The sequence below is a fragment of the Pan paniscus genome, chromosome 9 (assembly GCF_029289425.2).
Source record: "Pan paniscus chromosome 9, NHGRI_mPanPan1-v2.0_pri, whole genome shotgun sequence".
Lineage (NCBI taxonomy): Eukaryota > Metazoa > Chordata > Mammalia > Primates > Hominidae > Pan > Pan paniscus.
The window spans coordinates 45,570,964-45,590,081 of NC_073258.2; the positions used below are offsets into that span (position 1 = coordinate 45,570,964).

At 40.3% G+C, this 19,118-nt stretch overlaps 1 protein-coding gene across 4 annotated transcripts in view; it reads left to right on the forward strand.

Moving 5' to 3' along the window:
- TTC17 (tetratricopeptide repeat domain 17) overlaps positions 1-19,118 on the forward strand; it is a 143,641-nt gene that overhangs the window by 4,280 nt on the left and 120,243 nt on the right. Inside the window, exon 2 of one of the 4 annotated variants that reach the window (XM_055094297.2) lies at positions 13,545-13,718. The exons of the other annotated variants lie outside the window; for them this stretch is intronic. The gene's annotated coding sequence lies outside the window, so the exon portion shown is untranslated. The remainder of the gene's footprint in view (positions 1-13,544; positions 13,719-19,118) is intronic. 4 annotated transcript variants of the gene reach the window in all.

The window sequence follows — 19,118 nt, forward strand, 5'->3', positions numbered from 1 at the left end:
GCGCGGCCCCGCCCCCAGCCTACCCTCACAGGGTGGTGGCACCGCGACCTCGGACTCCCTGCATTCGGACCAGGCACTTCCCGCACCCCACTTGTCTCCTGGTCCTCGTTTGGCCCCCTAGAAGTTCTCACCCTTCCACCTCGCGGGCCGCGCGCCGCGTGGGGAAGAGTCGCCCAGCTGCGGGGGACGGGCCCTACGGACCTTTTTTTAGCTCGGGGTTTAGAAATCACACATTTCAGGATTCCTGCCTTTGGTGCCTCTCGGGTTCACGCGTCACCGGCCCTCCCCGAGGAAATAGAAAGCAGGTGGCAGCTCCAGGGTGTGCGCGAGTCCCATGGTATGACAGCTTCTGGACCCCTAGCCTGTGGACCATTCGTGCTGCTCCCCTAGTCTCGTCTACCACATGGTGGATTTCGTTTCTGGTTGTGTTGGTTTCAGCTTGTACCGTTACTCAGGTCAGCAGTGGCTCATTAGAAACAACATAGAAACACTCCCCTTCAGAAGGAATGCTTGAAGATGCCGCTGGTGGCGTTGCCTGCATCTTTTCAGCTGTTACTGCCCTCGTTTCCCAGTGTACTTTGCTTTGTTTCTTTACCTGGTTCTTGTGACCCAGCCTCGCATGGAGGATATGCGATTTCCTGGATTCTTGTATGCCTGAACTAATTCCTCAGCGGGGAGACTGCTTTTCTTATATAACTTTATGATTGCCTGCGTTTTGTAAATGCTGCTGATGCCTAACGAGTGCGTATGTGTGTGTTCCGCTACAGAATATTGGTAAACTTACTGACTTCGAACACTTGAGGACAATCTTGAAGTGTCTAGCAAACATTTAGAAAGTGAATTGTGTGCCCCATGCAATTTAGCCCACTGATCTAAAACGTTTTAACTAGTGTGGTGGGAAATTACTGGTCCTTTGGATTGTGTGTAATGAATAATGATAGGAACACATTCCAACGTTTAAGGTGAGGTTTAGATTTAGATTTGCCGTGTAATGTAATTGCAAATTCTATCTCAAGTAAGTTAAGCATAATTAAAAATCCGCCTAGGTATTCATGAGTGGTTTTCAGCATATCTAAGAAAAGACCGTGTTCCTATTGGGTAACGTTTTCTATATGACATACATAAAGAACAGTTTCCTTTTCATTGCCATACTATCTGAGACTTTAAATATATGTGTATGTGTTTCAGAAACCCAAGAAAACACTGTAAGACCATATGTGAGTGCTGGTTGCTTCCACCCTTCTTTTGTTTCCTGATAGTGGTTTTCCCTGAGGTCTCTATGAAGACGTGGAATTAAGTCACTCCTGCTGCATTTTGGGGAGCCTTTCTCCTTTTGGCTCTTCTGCAATATTGTTTTTGGCCGCAGCTATTTATACTCTATGACATTGACTTCTCCTTCCCATTTTGGTGTCCTACCACTCAGCTCAAAAAGTAGCCCATCTAAAAAGTGAAAGCTGGTAGAAATGTTTTATGTATATACTTAACATTGCAATGGGAAAGTAGAGTCTGTTTTTTTTTTTTTTTAACAAATTCCTTCTTTTTGCACTTTGGATACATATGTATTAATGGGGGAAGGCAGGGGTTACTGGAAACTTGCCTCAGAGAAGCAGGGAAGAGCTGAAGAATCTTTTGGATCTCTGCCAAGTCACTGCTGAGCTAAGTAATTAGGCTTAAAGTTTAAAAAGCAAGATTTCTTTATTACATGACTTTTTAAGTGATCCTTTTCATTGAATTTTCCAATACTTTGCTATACATAACATTTACAGTGTTATGTTCAGGCAGCCACAAGATTTTATGCCAGAAGAAATAAGGTTGGTGTCTGCAGTGTAACAATAAGAGGCCAGGGGAGGAAAGTTGGATTTAATCTGAAGAAAAGGCACCACATATAAATAAAGTAAAAGAGTTGGGTGCTGTGGTGAGCTCCTGAGTTCCACTCTGATAGCTGATTGTGCATGACCCATGCTTCCCTTCCTGGCGATAATTTGTATGCAGGTAGAATCCAAACTATCAATTTAGATCGTGATTAATTATAATATTTGTATATACTGTACTTAAGGACTTGAAAGATCCCATTAGTGTATGAAATCCATATATATTGCAGATTTGTACATTCAGAAACATAATTGAAAGCTTAGTATATACAGATGCTCCTCAGCTTATGAAGGGGTTATGTGCTGATAAACTCATTGTAAGTCGAAAATACTGTAAGTCAAAAATGCATTTAATGTACCTACCAAACATTGTAGCTTAGCCTAACCTACCTTAAACGTGCTCACAATACTTACATTAGCCAAATTTGGGCAAAATCATCTAACAGCATCTTTTGCAATAAAGTATCAAAATACCTCATGTAATTCATGAATACTTCACCGAAAGTGAAAAACAGAATGGTTGTATGGGCACTCAGTACAGTTGCTACCAAATGCATATCACTTTTGCAGCATTGTAAAGTCAAGAAATCATAAGTTGAAACATCAAAAGGTGGGGACCATCTGTATACTTTGTCCTGACATACCAAATTCTTGCGGCTTATTCTTGGTTACAATATTTGAATGAGAGCATAAGTGTGATTTCAGTTTTAAAGTGACCTACTACCAGGCAAAGGGCTAAGGGCTAACTGGATTAACAGCTTTTAGAAAATTAGAGTGGTACATACCTTTTGAGAACCTTTAATATTAAACACACCCAGATTAGATATATGGGTCATTGTTTTCCACAGTGATCATAAAGAAGTACTTATGACTTAAAAATCTGAATTGTCCAACCATCATTATAACTTTTTTTTTTTTTTTTTTTGAGATGGAGTTTCGCTCTTGTTGCCCAGGCTGGAGTGCAATGGCGCTATCTTGGCTCACCACAACCTCCGCCTCCCTGGTTCAAGTGATTCTCCTGCCTCAGCATCCCGAGTAGCTGGGATTACAGGCATGCACTACCACACCCGGCTAGTGTGTGTGTGTGTGTGTGTGTGTGTGTGTGTGTGTGTATATGTGTATTTTTAGTAGAGACAAGGTTTTACCATACTGGACAGGCTGGTCTCAAACTCCAAACCTTGTGATCCCCCCACCTTGGCCTCTCAAAGTGCTGGGATTACAGGCGTGAGCCGCTGTGCCCGGCCATTATAACTTTTTAAGTACATCAAGAAGTCTTTCCCAGGAGAGATGAAAATTCATTTGATTTTTTATATTTCAAGGTTTAGCAGACAATAAAGATAGGCACCCACCAGTTACATACCGCAGACTTGTCAACATGCATATGTATTGGAAATGGTACATCCTTTGGTGGGTTGAAAAGGGGGCTTAAGTAAGAGCAAGGAGCATACATTCCTGCAGGCAACCTCTTCACAGTCAGAGCTGGGGCTGCTGCAGGCAGCAGCTGGTGTCCATTACTTGGCATGATGGTTAAAGGAATTATTTCTTTTTCTTTTAGAGATGGGGGTCTTTCTTTATTGCCCAGGCTGAAGTGCATGGTTATTCCCATGCATTGCAGCCTTAATTGATCTTCCTACCTCAGCCTCCTGAGTAGGTGGGACTACAGGCTTGTGCCACCATGCCCAGCAAGTTGTTGCATTTCACAATCCCTGCCTCAGCTAGGAAGCATACCTTCCCCAATTTTTAGGTTATGTTTACTGAGCTGCCACTGAATTCCCAAATATGGTCCAGGGAATCCTGGAGCTGGGATGTGGAGAGAACATTCCAGTCACTAAGTTCCTTTTCCACTGGTGTCAGGGGAAGGCTAAGAGAAACCCCCTCTTCTTCTCCTCTCCGCTCTGTGCTGTTTTCCTAGCTTTGGGCTTTGACATACCTCTGATGCCCTAGTGTCTGTCGCTGGTACCTGAAACCTAGTAAGCCCATCTCACTTTATTTAAGCAGGGGTCCTTAACTTCGACCCCATGGACTTAAGAAGTGAGCTATTATAATCTAGTTACTAAAAGGAGCACTAGCGTAATCAGGCCTATGGCTCTTTTGGTTGACTTTGTGAAAAATAGGTTTCAAGATAAATTTTGTGTTGTTTCATTTTGATGTTGTTTTTGCTTAATCACTAGTTTGGCAATATCTACTTTCTATATTCTATTTTCTATTTTTTAATCAGTGTCTGGTAATTTACTTGCATCAAAGGTTAAACTTGTGAATTCGCCTAAGAGCCTAACCACTCTATGGCACTTCATTTCGTTGAAAAAAATGTATGTTCCATGCTCTAGGTACCAGCTAACAGAGAAACTCTTGAAATGTTACCAGTTTGTTAGTTGTAGCCTTACTGAATCAAGAAGTTGTATTGCTAGTACTGAGTTCTCTGCCTCTGGATATTCTTTTTCTTCATAAGTGGAGGGCTAAAAATTTAAGTAAATTAAGAGTATCATCTGTATCAGCTGTCTTATACATTTTAATATTCGTATTCTTTGTCACTATTTCCCTCTTCTCCAATCTTACTTAGAACCGTGGACTTTCAGATTTGGAAAACATTCTTAAAGACTATGTAGTACGACTCCTAAGAGAGAAAGTCACTCAAAGTCGTGTAACTAATGTGTGGCATTTCGTGGCAATAGTAAGTAAAAATGGATTAGTCTGCAGTAGCATGCAAGTGAGCACCTTGTACTCAGTAGATTTTTTTCCTCTCATAACACTTACAAATGAAGGACTACAAAGAAACATAAAAGCAAAAATGAAAATAATGAAGTAAAGGTATCTTCTTTTCCAGTTTGCTTTATCTCCATAGAATGTTTTGTGGTAACTTAAGATTCAGGGTAAGTGGGTGTGGAAGGGTCCTAAATAAGTGTGAGTTCATTCGGCATTTACTTAATCGTTTTGCCCCCCGGTCAGGCCGGTATCTTCGGAGTACAGATCCTCTTTTTTTTTTTTTTTTTTTTGAGACGGAGTCTCACTCTTATCACCCAGGCTGGAGTGCAGTGGTGTGATTCTGGCTCACTGCAACCTCTGTCTCCTGGGTTTAAGTGATTCTCCTGTCTTCGCCTCCCAAATAGCTGGGACTACAGGTGTGCACCACCACACCTGGCTAATTTTTGAATTTTTAGTAGAGACAGGGTTTCTTCATGTCGGCCAGGCTGGTCTTAAACTCCAGGCCTCAAGCGATCCTCCTGCCTTGGCCTCCCAAAGTGCTGGGATTACAGGTGTGAGCCATTGTGCCCAGCCATTAATAGCTTGTAAGTGAAGGCCTGGTTTAATTTTGGTCTGATGTTAAGTAATTTGGTTAATCTGGGAGAGAGCATCCATATGGCACTGTGAAGCTGACAGCTTTATTTCTGTACTTTTCAAAAGTAACTCATCTTTTTTTGTCATAAAGGACTGTTTCTATGTTTATACACTTCCAGGATTTAGTTACACCTGGAGAGGTCATGGTGGTTATTCACTAATTTGCTAGGCATCTGCCAAACCTTTGCAGTTTGTCCAAGACCTTCGCTTCAAAATGATTCTCATTCAGTCCATTTTTTCAGATATTGTCCACTATTATTTTTCTTCTTATAAATTACTGAGATTCTGACTTTGTTTATACTGTAGGGCAGTGAGAGGAGCTTGGAAATGTACAGAAATAAATTAGAACTTTAAATAATTTTCCCACTTTTTCAATTTTTTAAATTTTTATTTATTTATTTATTTTGAGACAGAGTTTCGCTCTTGTTTCCCAGGCTGGAGTACAGTGGTGCGATCTCGGCTCACCTCAACCTCCACCTCCTGGATTCAAGCGGTTTTCCTGCCTCAGCCTCCTGAGTAGCTGGGATTATAGGCATGTACCACCACGCCCGGCTAATTTTGTATTTTTAGTAGAGACAGGGTTTCTCCTGGTCAGGCTGGTCTCAAACTCCTGACCTCAGGTGATCTGCCTGCCTCGGCCTCCCAAAGTGCTGGGATTACAGGCATGAACCCACCATGCCTAGCCATAATGTTTTTTATTTTTTAAAGACAGGTCACTCTGTCACCCAGGCTAGAGTGCAGTGGCACCGTCATAGCTCACCGTGACCTTGAACTCCTAGGCTCAAGTGATCTTCCCACCACAACCTCCCTAGTACCTGGAACTACAAGTGCATGCCACCACACCTGGTTAGTTTTTTTTTATTTTTTGTAGAGATAGGGTTGTACCATGTTGCTCAGGCTGGAATTCAGTGGCATGATTATGGCTCATTGTAAACTTGAACTCTTGGGCTCAAGTGATCCTCCCGCCTCAGCCTCCCATGTAGCTGGGACTACAGGCAAGTGCCACCACACCCAGCTAATTTTTGTATTTTTTGTAGAGACGGGGTTTTGCCATGTCACCCAGGCTGATCTTGATCTCCTGAGCTGAAGCAATCACCTGCCTTGGCCTCCCAAAGTGCTGGGATTACAGGCGTGAGCCACCATGCCTGGCCAGCTCATCTCCTTCTTAACTTTGTTGTTTTTGTTTTTGTTTCTTTGCCCTTGCTCTTTTTCATACTCACCCTTTAGATAAGTAGTTCTCAAACTTTACCTTGTACAAAAATAATTGGGGAATTGGGAGTTGCTTGCTTAAAATGCAGATTTCCAAGACACCCAGAGTATCTGATTCAGTAGGTTGGTGGTAAAGCGAAGGATTCTACATTTTTATCAAACTCCTTGGGAGAGTATAATGCAGGTAGACCACACATAGTCTAAGAAATTCAGTTTTAGATATTGCCATCCTTCCAGCTTCTGTTCCAGTTTTTTTAAACTCTGTACATACACCTGAGCATCAGTTACCATATGTATGCTGAGAGTATCTGCATTCCTTTTGTAACTTAGTTTTTTTCTCCAGAGTTGTAGATTTAAGACCTTTTTTTTTTTTTTTTTTTTTTTTTTTGAGATGGAGTCTTGCTCTGTCGCCAGGCTGTAGTGCAGTGGCGCAATCTCGGCTCACTACAACCTCCGCCTCCCAGGTTCAAGCAATTCTTCTGCCTCAGCCTCCCGAGTAGCTGGGACTAGGGCCGCGTGCCACCATGCCCGGCTAATTTTTGTATTTTTAGTAGAGACGGGGTTTCACTGCATTGGCCAGGATGGTCTCAAACTCCTGACCTTGTGATCCACTAGCCTCGGCCTCCCAGAGTGCTGGGATTACAGGCATGAGCCACCACACCCAGCCTATAACTTCTAATTCCATGTGAATGTCTCTTAAGTACTTCAAGCTAAAATAACCAAATTGAAATTCATTTTTACCCCAAACTTGCATCAAGCCGTATTATTGCTAATGTAATGAAAGATACTACCAACCACCGTTCATATGGTTTGGCTGTGTCCCCACCCAAATCTCCTCCACCATAATTGTGAGGCTTCCCCAGCCACATGGAACTGTGAGTTCTCCATTAAACCTCTTTCCTTTGTAAATTGCCCAGTCTCGGGCATGTCTTTATCAGCAGCGTGAAAACAGACTAATACAACTAACTACCTATTTGTTCACGTCAGAAATCTAGTTGTCTTTAATTCCTTAGTCTCCCTTAGCCATCACCAAGATCTTTGTTTTACTAATTATATTTTACTTCTTCCCATAGCTACTATCATTACTCTAATTCAGGCCACCTTATTATTGCCGCAGCTTCCTGTTCTTCTCCTTTGTTTTATTTAATTAAAATTTTTGAAACCATCCTGGGCAACATGGTAAAACCCCATCTCTACTAAAATACCAAAAAATTAGCCGGGCATGGTGGTGCGCACCTGTAATCAAAGCTACTCGGGAGGCTGAGGTGGGAGAATCGCTTGAGCCCGGGAGGTGGAGGTTGTAGTGACCCAAGATAGTGCCACTGTACTCCAGCTTGCGTGACAGAGTGAGACTCTGCCTCAAAAAAAAAAAAATTGAATTCAGAAATAATGCATGGCATTGTAAAAATAAACATCCACCTTGCCAGCATGGGAATATTTAATAAAGTGAAATCCCTCCACCTCTATGCACTCTCACTCCCCAGGGAAAGCTACCTTTAATAGTTTGGTGCATATCCCAGGATATGGTCCAAACTCTTTCTATTGACAAGGTTTTGGTGGTGGGGAGGGAGACAGATTCTCGAACATATCTTATGTGACCTGGCCCTTCCTCTCTAGCCTTATCTCGGGTCATCCTTGAGTACCCCACCCTAACCCTAGAATAACACACACAGCCGTACTGACTTAGCTTTTGTGAGCATCCCCAAATATGCCGTGTTCTCACTTCTTCTGGGCCTTTGCATATGTTGTTCTTCCCCCAACACTCGAGTCTAGCTGAGTCATACTCGTCATAATATAAACATCATTTTCTCAGTGAAGCTTCTGGTATGCCCAAATTTGAATAAGCTGTTCTATGTGCTTCCATAGCATCCTGAATTCCTTTATGAAAGGATCTACCATACTGTGTTGGGCCTACCTACTTAGGTAAATGCCACACTAGACATTTCTCAGTGAATCCTTATAGTATTCAGTAATATTTTAGTCATCTGGGGACTAAGCCTAAAAGAAGCCTCAGACTTCCATGTCTTTAAAGCTTTGAGTCACGCATTATTGAATCAGCCCGTAGGCCCTCAGAAAAGGTGCACAGTAGATGAGAAGAGCCATAATTTCAGAGATCATTCCTGCTTACCTACTGTAGTCATGTTGTGTTATGCAAGGGAAATCATCCTCGCTGTCTTTGTACCAGTTTAGATATCTAAAAGGTCAACTTTAATGCGCAGGCATCAAAAAGCAAAAAGTATGGGGCAACAAGAGACAATGAAAAAGATAAGCAGAAGAAAATAATCAGAAAAAACAGAGGCGTGGTAGATGAGAAATGGCAGCTGCACTGTTGAGGAGGGATTAGAACCAGCTGTGGGGTTCAGCAGTTGTTGCAGTTTAGAAGCCACTCTGGTGAAAGTAAACAGAAGGCGCTCTGATAGTGAAGAATAAATAAGAGGGCTCACGAGCTGCTCACGTCAAAAATTAGAACAACTTTGCATTCCAAAATGTTAAGGAGTAGGGTGTAAGCTAAAACCTGCGTCTCAGCTGTACTCCTTGATAGCAGAAGTGAAAACAAGGGGAATGTCTGTGTGTGTGTGTGTGTGTGTGTGTGTGTGTGTGTGTGTGTGTGTGTCTCTTTTACAGACAGACACCCTAAAAGAGTTATTTGTGCTCGTGGAGTCTCCTCTCTCTTCCTTTTTTAAGCCCCCTCCAATTCATCCTTCATCCCTACAACTCTTGTCAAGATACCCAGAGCCTATGCTCAGTTCTCACTAATCTTAAGTTCTTAGCAGCCCAACATTTGTCTTCATATCTTACTCAGCTATTTTCTTACATGCTTACCTAAAAGAGTGGCTGACACATAGTATACACTGAGGAAACACTGAGTAAGGGAGAGAGAATGTGTGCAACTAAGCAACTTTTTACACCTGTAATAGCTCTTACATGCATTAGCATACAGAAGAGCCAACACGTATTCCTGGTTTTTCTTCTCAGTCCCTGGCCCTGACTTCTCATTCTCTTCTGCTGAATTCACCTTTTCTTGATGAGTCTTAGGTGTTGGTGTGCCCCTTTTCTTCCCTCTGTACATATGTTCACCAGATGATATTTTGCAGTCTCGGGGCATAAAGTACCATTTATATTCTAAAGACTCTCAAATCTTACGTGCAGTTTCAACTTCTTCCTGAACTTCAGACTCATATATCCAACTGCCTACTGAACATCACCATTTAGTTGTCATCACAAATACATCATGTCCTAAACTAAACTCTTGATTTTCTACCCCACCACATCTGATCTTCCCCCATTCACAAAATTGCCCAGGTCCAAAATTTTGGTATCTTCTTGACTCTTTCTCATATCTCAAACCTAACCTGGCAATAACTTGTCAGCCCTACTTCCAGAATGTTTCCTGAATCCAGCCATGTCTTTCCACCTCCATTTCTGTAATTCCAGTCAATACTGTCTTCATCTCTTTGCAGAACCTATGCAGTGGCTTCCTACCTGGTCTCCTTGCTTCTACTTTTGTCCCCTAGATCTGTTATCTCCAGAGCAGCCAAAGTAATCTCTTAAAAAGCACAGCTGGTCATGTCACTCCCTTTGGGATAGGAGGGAAACAAAGAACATCAGAAAATCTTCAGTAGTTTCCCATCATACTTAGATTAAAATCTGGAGTTTTCCTTATGGCCTACAAGGTCCTGTAAGATCTAGAACCTGGCACCTGTCTACTCCTCCAGCCTCAGACACCACTTTCTTTCTTGTGTGGTGTGGTGTGCTCTGCCTCAGCCATACCAGCCTCGGTGTTCTTCAAACCACCAAGCTTGATTCTGCCTTTGGACCTTTGTCCTTGCTTCTTCCTCTGCAGATGGCATCACGGCTCAGCCTCTCTCTCCTTTCAGGTCTCTTTTCACATGTCATCTCTTGTTCTAACTAGTTTTATCTAAAACAGCGTCTATTTGAGCCATGACTGTTGTGTCTTGATCCAGCTTTTCACTTACCTTCCTTTTAGAGTTGCAAATGTTCTACTTTATTAATTATGTTATTTGTATATGCCCTGGTGACATGAATTAGAAAATGTGGACTGGTAGCACTATTATAGGAAGTTACTCATTTGTGGTTCATGTTGAAAATGGTTACTAAGTTGCTTGTCAATTAGTTGAATGGTGATTGTTTACAGACATGAATATTCTCATAAAATTGACTGCAACACTATAGATGTTCAAATCTAGATAACAACTGTGCAGTACGTGTCCCTTACCTAGATTATTTTATGTAAATTTACAACTGTAAGGATACATTTGTACATTTCAGGAACTGTGAAAATGAGAAGGTAAAATCCAGTTGAGGGTAAAACTTTAGAAAACAGGGATATAAGGCCATGGAAATTCAGGTGATAGTCAAGGTTTAGCATGATAGTCAAGGTTTAGCATTTTCATTAATTTGAAGTTTGTTTTTTACTTTGATGACTTGATATCCTGTAAGATTAAAATTTGTTTCTAGTTTCTTTTTTTTTTTTTTGAAACAGAGTCTTGCTCTGTCACCCAGGCTGGAGTACAGTGGTGCAATCTTATTTCACTGCAACCTCTGCCTCCCAGGTTCAAGTGATTCTTCTGCCTCAGCCTCCCGAGTAGCTGGGACTACAGGCACACGCCACCACACCTGGCTAATTGTTGTATTTTTAGTAGAGACGGGGTTTCACTGTGTTGGCCAGGCTGGTCTCGAACTCCTGACCTCAGGAGTTCTCCCGCCTTGGCCTCCCAAAGTGCTGGGATTATAGGCTTGAGCCACTGCACCCGGCCTCTGATTTTTCAAAAATACTCTACAAGTACTCTAGCTTCAAAAAGTCATAATTAACAAATATATTTCCAAATTTTGGCAGTTCATTATAATAGTTTTCTCAATCTCATACAATGAAATGTTTCTAGTAAAAGATCTGTTTATATTACACATTTGTTTTGACAGTTATAGCCAGGAGCCCATGCGTATCTCTCTCAAGAGTGGAAGCTGGGCTGCTATTTTTGCGAACCTGTACTTCTCTAAACCTCAAAGAAGATGCAAGCCCATGATGGTTAGACTTGAATCCTGAAGAGATAATTCCATGAGAAGTGGAGCAACAGACTTTCTGCCTGCGTCATTCCATCCCTGTGAAACTCATCTTGCTTGCTACCATAGTAGCCTGGAAGGGATCGCAAACAGAAGGGTCCCTTAGACAATCATTTGATAATAAGTTTGAGCTAGATTTGTGATAAGGGTAAAAATCTGAGGGAAGAAAGGTAAGGAGCAAGAAAATACAAAAGATGTTTCATTTTTGAGATGTTCTACCTTGGTCCTTGTCTGTGAGAGGAATTTTTTTTCTCTATAAGTGAATACACGAGGGAAAAATACAAGATTCTTCCTCAGACCTAAGCTTATATTTGTCATTACAGTTTGTTTAAGGAAAAAAAAAAAAGATAAAACATGTTACGTAGTGTTCTAAAGTTTCAGTGTTAACAAGATGACCTGTGGATAGCACATTAAAAAAAAAGAACACTTTATAAATTTAAATAATACATGTTCACTGTAGAAAAAGTTAGAAAACACAAACAAGAGAATAATCACGTAAAGTCATATCAACTAGAAACCATATTCTTAAAATATGATATATAAACTGTCAGATAGTTAAAGAGAGGCAGCAGGTTTGTTTGTTTGTTTGTTTGTTTGTTTGTTTTAAGATGGAGTCTCTGTTGTCCAGTCTGCAGTGCAGTGGCACGATCATGGCTCGTTGCAGCCTCAGACTCCTCAAGTGGTTCTCCCACCTCAGTCTCTCAAGTAGCTAAAACAGGCATGTGCCACCACACCCAGCTACTTTTAAAAATTGTTTTTGTAGAGATGGGGTTTTGCTATGTTGTTCGGGGAGGGGAGGTGGGGGGGGGGTCTTGAACTTATCTCAGGTGATCTTTCTTTGTCCTCCCAAAGTGCTAAGATTACAGGTGTGAACCATCACACACAGGTGAGATTTTTTATAAGTACATTGTGAATGGAAAAAACATCTCAGTTTCTCCCACTGTTCTCTTACAACATGTTTCTGACACCACCAAGCAAGCAGTCAGTTCTGCAGCTGCCACCGGCTAGGTGGCTTCCAATTCAGTTCTGACATTGTCTACCTGGCAGTGGCATCAGATCCTACAGGTCAAGAGCTCAGTGCCACAAGACTCCTCCCACCCCATTCAGTCCCAGCCTCTTCTGACCAACCAGCTTCAAGTTGGGGCTCCCATAGCTGCCTCTTTGGGTTCAATTAATTTGCCAGAGTGGCTCACAGAACTCAAGGAAACTTACTTATATTTACTGGTTTATTATATTAGAAAAGACACAGATGAAGAGATGCACAGGGTGATGTATGGGGCAAAGGGTGTAGAACTTCCATGCCCTCTCCAGGAACTTCCACATGTTTGACTCTCCAGAATCTCCTGAACCCAGTCCTTTTGGGGTTTTATGGAGGCTTTATTACATGGGCATGATTGGCCTTTGGTGATCAACTTAACCTTCAGCCCCTCTTCTCTCACCAGAGGTTAAGGGGTGGGGCTGAAAGTCCTAATCATGCCTTAGTCTTTCCAGGGACCTGCCCTGATCCTGAAACTACCTAGGAGCTGCCAGCCATCAGTCAACTCACTACTGTACAAAAAGACAGCACTTTGGAGATTCTAAGGATTTTAGGAGTTGTATGCCAAGAAAAGGTGGGTGGGGTGGAAGACCAAATATATATTTTACAATATCACATACACAAAAGAAATACATATGGCCAAGGAAGAGACTGAAATGTATTCATGGCCTGACGCAGCAGCTCACCTGTAGTCCCAGTTACTCCGGAGGCTGAGGTGGGAGGATTGCTTGAGCACAGGAATTCAAGGTTACGGTGAACTATGATCACACCCGTCCACTCTAGCCTTGGTGACAGAGCAAGACCCTATCTCTTTAAACAAAAAAGAAAGAAAAAATGTATATATTCACCCTTTTTTCTGCATTCCTAAGGATGTGTAGGAACTCAGTCACTGTTGTTAGGAATTTAAGTTGATTCAACTGTTCTGGAGAAAAGCTAGCAAAAACTGTAAATTTACAAATGCAAAAAAATAGTATAGTTCCTTTAACCTAACGGTTTTCTTTCTGTTACAGGAAAGAAATAATCTGATAGCTGTCTAAAAAGGTTCGTGGGGTTTTTTTTTGAGAAGGAGCCACTCTTGTCGCCCAGGCTGGAGTGCAGTGGCATGATCTCCTTTCACTGCAACTTCCACTTCCTGGGTTCAAGCGATTCTCCTGCCTCAGCCTCCCGAGTAGCTGGGATTACAGGTACCTACCACCACATCCAGCTAACTAATTTTTATTTTTATTTATTTATTTATTTATTTTTGAGACAGAGTTTCACTCTTATTGACCAGGCTGGAGTGCCTGGCTCACTGCAACCTCCACCTCCCGGATTCAAGCGATTCTCCTGCCTCAGCCTCCCAAGTAGCTGGGATTACAAGCATGTGCCACTATGCCTGGCTAATTTTTGTAATTTTAATAGAGATGGGGTTTCACCATGTTGGACAGGCTAGTCTTGAACTCCTGACCTTAGGTGATCCACCCGCCTCAGCCTGCCAAAGTGCTGGGATTACAGGTGTGAGCCACTGCGCCCAGCCAAAAGTTTTAGTATAGGATGTTCATTGTAATATTGTTAAAAAAAGGGAGAATAACCAAAAACCTGAATTTTAGTTAAGAACCTGGGTAAATAATATTAACCACTAAAAATATTGACATAAGTCTGTATTTACTGGGAAGTCTGACAAAATGTACAGAGGAATAGAGAGAGGAAGGAAATAATATAGTAGATATATTATTATCGTATTTTTGTGAAAATATTTACCTACAAAGCTCTGTGTTTGTGTATGTATGTAGAAGTTATCCTGACATGATATATATCTAACAGCAGATATCTCTGAAAGTGAAATTTCAAGTAATTTTTATTTTCTCCTTCATATTGTCTATATGGTACTGTGTTTGTTTTTACAGTAAAATATATTTCGTTTATAATTCTAAAAAAGATTTTCTTAGTATTAAGTAGCTTAAGGATAAAGAGGGCTGATTTTGCCATGAACAACATAACTGCTCAGAAGTAGCCAGCCACTGCTAATTAGAGCCTTGGTTTAATTTGACAAATTGACAGTTTAAAAGAAGCTTTTTTTTTTTTTTTTTGAGACAGAGTCTCGATCTGTCACCCAGGCTGGAGTGCAGTGGCGCAATCTCTGCTCACTGCAAGCTCCACCTCCCAGGTCCACGCCATTCTCCTGCCTCAGCCTCCCCAGTAGCTGGAACTACAGGCTCCCACCACCACGCCCAGCTAATTTTTTGTATTTTTAGTAGAGATGAGGTTTCACCGTGTTAGCCAGGATGGTCTCGATCTCCTGACCTCATGATCCACCCGCCTCAGCTTCCCAAAGTGCTGGGATTACAGGCGTGAACCACCACACGCGGCCCTAAAAGAAGCTTTTAACTACAGCTTTGGAAAATATTCCTGCCCAGAGTGAGTACGAATTTATATGGGCAAATTGAAAGGATGATAATTTCATATATTTGAATATCAGACTATTTTGGGGGTATAGGTCTGGCTAGTAAAAATGTGATACTTTTATGGTAACGTTAAGTCTTTTATAGAAGTAGGATTTGAAAATTAAAAGGAGTTTTAGAAATCATTTGCTTGCATCCCTTCAGTTTATAGATGAAGAAACAGAAGCCCAGGCAGGGAAGATGATCTGTTTAAAGCCATACAGTTAGTCATAGACTGGTCAGATGCATATTTTGTTTCTGATCTCTGGTACCTTAGCCACTTCACCTTTTTTTTCCAAATAGTCATCAGTGAATGATAATGCTTTAGCAGATGGAGTTGGAGTATCTAATAAATGTGGCAGAGTATCTAACAGATACTGTCCTCAAACAATCAACAGTATATTAAATGCCTAGCATATACCTGAAAGCAAGTTACATACTGAAGGTAGAAAAAGAAATACATAAAAAAATTTTTGTGGGAAAGCACTCCCTATTCAATAAATGGTGCTGGGATGACTGGCTAGCCATATGCAGAAGTATGAAACTATATCCCTACCTTTTACCATATACAGAAATTAACTCAAGATGGATTAAAGACTTAAATGTAAGAAATAAAACTACAAAAATCCTAGCAGAAAACCCAGGAAATATCATTCTGGACATAGGCCTGGGCAAAGAATTTATGACTAAGACCCCAAAAGCAATTGCAACAAACCAGAAATGGACAAATGGGACCTAATTAAACTAAAAAGCTTCTGCACAGCAAAAGAAACTATCAACAGAGTAAACCTATAGAATGGGAGAAACTATTCTCAAACTATGCATCCAACAAAGATCTGATATCCAGAATCTATAAGGAACTTAATTCAACAAGCAAAAAACAACTCCATTAAAAAATGGGCAAACGACACAAACAGGCACTTCTCAAAAGAAGACATACATGCAGCCAACAAATATGAAAAAATGCTCAACATCACTAATCACTAGAGAAGTGCAAATCAAAACCACAATAAGATACTACCTCGCACCAGTCAGAATGACTATTATTAAAAAGACCAAAAAAAAAAAAAAGATGTTGGCAGGGCTATAGAGAAAATGAAAGTCTTATACACTGTTGATGGAAATGTAAATTAGTTCAGCCCCTGTGGAGATTTCTCAAAAGAACTTAGAACAGAACTACCATTTGATCCAGCAGTTCCTGTACTGATTATATACCCAAAGAAAAATAAGAGCCACAGTAGTAATAAGATGCCCTAGGCAGAGGGACATAGGTGAAAATTAGGTGGAAGTTTAGAAATAACACATCAATACTTTCTGTATTATAAAGTTTTCATTGGAATGTTTGGCAAATTGTAAGGGCTGCAGATACAGTTTGATTCAGGACTCAAATAGTGTAACAAGGATCAGTTTTTCTCTTTTTGTTTCTTTGCTTCGTCATCCCCATTCTCAGGCCCCATGTAGATACAAGATGGCTGGTTACCAGTAGCTCAAAGTTCTGGATTAGAGTCTCTTTAGTACCAGCTGACCTTACTGGAGTAGTATCTCAGAAATAATCACCATGACCAAGGGAAAGGAATTCTCTGACAACGGCTTCCCATATGGGGAAGGAAGCAAGTGAGGTGCTTTTGCCACAGGGGGGACTTATGGATATTGGATAGCAAACACTACAAATACTCACTAAACAGAACCATTTCAGGTTTTACATAGAGGCAAAATCTTGGCGACTTTGAAGATTTTGATTTACGTTTTCCTTCATATTGTCTTAATACTTAAATAACTATAATTCTGAATTAAAATATTAAAATTATTTTGTCCCTAGTTTCTAACTTAAGGGGAAAAATTTTAAATGAGAATGGCATAATTTAAGATTATATTCATCAGTTTCCAAGTGCTATTTGGAGAAGAGTGAGTTTCCCATATTGCTTTCGTGTACCTAGATGAATACCATTTAAAAAAAAAAAACAGTGAAAGTTTTCAGTATATATGAAGAATAAGTTGCACATGAGAGCTTGAATTAATATTACAACAGAAATGTTCAGTTTTCTGCCATAAAGAATAATTAAAAAGTGATTGACTCAAACTTGTTTTTGTAGGACATCAAAAATGTTTATACTCTTAGATTGGTTAAGTTTAAAATGTTCACCGTTAATCTGATTTGGCAGTGAAGTAATTACCCTCATATAGTGAGTGATATTTCCATGTTACCATGTGAACTTACTGAATTTGTTGAGATAGGGTTCCAGATCGGAGGTGTAGATATTAACAATATCTTGGTTAATTAAAGCAACAAATAACATGAACATAATTTGATAGGAGTAAAATATTTACTCATGTTATATATAATTGGATACATGTACAGGTTGAGTATCCCTAATCTGAAAATGCAAAATCCAAAATGCTGCAGTGAACTCAAAAAGTATCGGATTTTGGAGCATTTCAGATTTCGGATTTTCAGATTAGGAATATTCAACTTGTACTTATATAATGTATTCAAAGGAAAATGAAATTGAATTGCCTTATATGGCTTGTCATTTTCTTTATTATAATAAGCTGCTACAGTAACAGTGAAATTTTGTTTACTTGGAACTCTTAGAGAATGAATCATTCTGAATAATAGAATTCCATAGAACCTAATTTCCAGATACTTGATCAGGTTTTCCCTGTAGTTTAAATTTTTCTCTAAAATACTTTTCATAATTTCTTCACCTCCTTAAAGTAAGTGAAAATGATTATAATTTTTCTTTACAATTCAGGTTATTATTTGCATCATTTATTGTTCTGTGCAGCAATGGAAGTTTGTAGGGTTGTTTATCCTTTGTGAAAAAGCCATAAAGTGCTTTGAGATCTTGTGTGTTCATTATGTCCTTTTTAACCTACCTCTCTCTAATTCCTGTCTCCTTTTTGCTTCTGGACTTATAGCAGCCTCTTTTCAATGCTAAAGACTTTGAAGGCATATTAACATTCTTTTACACGTTGTATATGGCACAGGAGTACATAGACTCTAAACATTGACTCAGGACATCGACTCATAGTGGGCCTGGCTTATAGAAGCTTAATAAACACTTATTGGTTGAATGGATGTTGTAACATGTTCATGCATTGCTTAAAAATGGGGGTGTGTTCTGAGAAATGTATCAGATGATTTCAGCCTTGTGCAAACATCATAGAGTATACTTACACACACCTAGACTGTACAGCCTACTACACACCTAGGCTACACACTTGTACAGCATGTTATGGTTCTGTAGGCAGTTGTAACACAATGGTAAGTATTTGTGTATCTAAACATAGAAAAGGCACAGTAAAAATATAGTATTAGGTTGGGCGCAGTGGCTCATGCCTGTAATCCAAGCACTTTGGGGGCCGAGGCGGGCGAATCACGAGGTCAGGAGTTCGAGACCAGGCTGGCCAATATGGTGAAACTCCATCTCTACTAAAAATACAAAAACTTAGCTGGGCGTAGTGGCGGACGCCTGTAATCCCAGCTACTCGGGAGGCTAAGGCAGGAGAATCGCTTGAACCAGGGAGGCAGAGGTTGCAGTGAGTCGAGATCACACCACTGCACTCCAGCCCAGGAGACAGAGTAAGATTCCGTCTAAAAAAAAAATACAGTATTATAATCTCATGGGAGCACCATCACATATGCAGTCTGCCATTGACTGAAATGTTATTTGGCATATAACTGTATTTACAAAGTTGTCAAACATACTCTGATAATCTAAGGAGGAGAAGTATTTGAGAAGTGAGAAATTCACATTAACATTTCCCAAAGACAAGTCATACATCTTAAAATTTAAGAACTTGAAAGTACCTCAGAAAACATGTATGTCAGGCTGTAAGTCTTCTGCAGTCAACTTTTATCTGGCAAAGATCTTTGCCATTTGCTGTCACCTCAAAAAGAGAAACACAGCTGTCAGTGAACTCCCTTCCTTCTGCTAATAATTTTATCTTTATGCCTCCTCTGTATCTTTGCTGAACTAAAAGCTTCAAGGAAATGATAAGTACTTCCTCACAATTGAATGTTGACCAGATCCATGCTATGGAAATATTATTAAACTTTGTTATCTAGTAACTTTTTAATCTAAAGCTAAGATTATGCTTTAAATAGTTCTTTCAATCTTCATTTATCTCATTTTTTCTTTCTTGCAATTCTTCAAATATCAG